The sequence below is a fragment of the Echinops telfairi genome, unplaced genomic scaffold (assembly GCF_000313985.2).
Source record: "Echinops telfairi isolate 266 unplaced genomic scaffold, ASM31398v2 ScPeMD7_3533;HRSCAF=4204_0, whole genome shotgun sequence".
NCBI lineage: Eukaryota > Metazoa > Chordata > Mammalia > Afrosoricida > Tenrecidae > Echinops > Echinops telfairi.
The window spans coordinates 101,380,490-101,382,977 of NW_022107431.1; positions in this window are offsets into that span (position 1 = coordinate 101,380,490).

The following is a 2,488-nucleotide window of genomic DNA, read 5'->3' on the forward strand; positions in this document are numbered from 1 at the left end:
AAAAAAAAAATGTGCTGGAAAAACCTGGTTTATTCATGAATATATATGGTATGTGCGGAACCAATTAGCCCAAAGGATTAAGGGTCCATGTGAATATCAGCCTTCATGACCTTGAAACCAGAAGACCTGGATGGTGCCCAGCTACCTCTGTTGACCACTCAGAGGAATCCTAACAGGAGGCCTTGGGTAGAGTGGGAAGAAAATGGAATAAAACTCAATCTCATGGAAAAAAAAAAGACCACACTTGCTGGTGGAACCTCTAAGACTGTGTAGGGGCATTCGCCCCTTTCATGCCTAGAATTAAACTCACAATTGTGGCTCAACTTTCAGCCATATGATAGGGGAGCATTAACCTCATATTAGCCTACGAGGTGAACATTAACACCAAGAAGGTATACACCAGAAAAGCACTCATGCACAATAGGTATACACAACAGGTACACTCGCACAATACTGTGAGCAGTAACACTAGGAAGGTAACAACCACACTTGCTCAAAAGGGAGGCAGCACATGCACAGAGAGCTCAGAAAGCAGGAAGGGACAGGAAGAAAGGGCGGATGGAAACAGTAGACACAAGGAAGAAGCGGAAAGAATGCTGTTACATTATGGAGACTGCAACATGTCACAGAACAAAATGTGTATGAATTATATGAGTGGAAAATCAATTTACTCAGTAAACTTTCATCCAAATCACAAGAAAAAGTGAATAGATATACTTCTTTTAATATAACACAGTAATCATTGATTTCACATGCTAGTGATTTGAATCCATTTTATAAATTGTTTTAATTTTGAATAGTTTGAATGACATAATTTACACATCGTGCAATTTAATCATTCGATCATATTAAGAAGAGTTGCGCAATCATCGCTACAATCGACTTCAGAGATTCCTGCTTCCTCATACTCATTGTGGTTAGCTCCCTACTCCCCCCACCCCCACCCCGACCTCCTCTGCCTGCCATGGCCCTAGGTACTCATTAAACCAGTTACCCATCCTGAACTTCATAAGCAGGAAACCATACAAAATATAAACAGGAAGCAAAAAAATCACAAAACAAAACGAAGGAAAAGCTCAATTGAAAAGAAAGCGGAAAAGACTAAAAACTGAAACTGAAATGGATCAAAAGGAAGATCAAAGGACAAGGTGTTACATTTTAACCTAACTCCATCTGCCATCATCGACGTTCTAGTGTCCTCTCTGTCCCAGAGCAAGGCGAGGCACGCAGCTGGACGACTTTCAGCGCTTCACCGGAGGCTGTATCCCTGTGGGGACCCTGCAAATGGATTTTGGGCTTCCACTGTCATTCAGAGCCTTCTGCCAACCAGGTGTTCAGAATTTAAGCTCTGACACTGTTCCTTCCTTCATATTTGGGTTTTATTATTTCCATTACTTAGCTCACACAGGCTGGCCTGCTTCTTCCTTGTGGACTTAGTTGACACTGAATCCATGTTTTAACCTATCCACCCACTCCCCAAAATGTTTAATACAAGACAGTGGGCTTACAATGACCATAAAGCAGTGGTTCTCCACCTTCCTAATGCCACCACCCTCTAATACAGTTCCTCATGTTGTGGAGACCCCCAACCATAAAATTATTTTCATTGCTACTTCATAACTCATTTTGCTACTGTTATGAATTGGTGACCCCTGTGAAAGGGTCGCAAGCCATAGGTTAAGAACCGCTGCCATAACGGTTCTATGACCCAAAGATTATAAGACAAAAAAAATAATGTACAGATGTGCTTGACACAATGGATGGATGGTGATAAGAGTTGTATAAGCCCCCAATAAAATGATTTTTTAAAATATTAAATATATATGTTATCTAGAAGGCAAAAAACAAACTATATACATATTTATAAATAACTTTTATAATTGTAAAAGTACCTTAGAGGTGTTTAAATTACAGGTGACAGGTACCTTACTTTCTAATTATCTGTGTTAATTTTTTACAATGAGAGTGCGTTACTTAGTGGCACAGTGGCCTGCTAACCATAAGGTCAGGGGTTCAAACCCACCAGGTACTCCTCAGGAGAAAGATGAGGCTGCCTGCTCTTGACTCCAAGGTAGTGGGGTTTTGGTGCATAAAAATGTAGCTGATGAATATCAATTGGGCACATTGGGAAAATATTTATTAATAGACAGGGGAAAATGGGTATAATGTGACTTGACTTTTTTCAAAAAGATATATAACAAAACATTTTCCACTTTAACCAGTTTTAAATGTACAATTCAATATTCATTGCGTTCACCATCCTGCACAACCATCACCACTGTTCCCAGGAGTTCTCCACTGCCCCAGATAGTGACCCAGTTCCCCTTTAGCAATGACTACCCGCCCCTTTCCCCATTCCTAGGAGTCACAAACACACACACACACACACACACACACACTGCCCCAGCCTTCGGCAACTACCCATCTACTTTCTATCTAGAAATTTGTCTATTCTGCACATTTCAAATAAATGGTATCATTGAGGTTT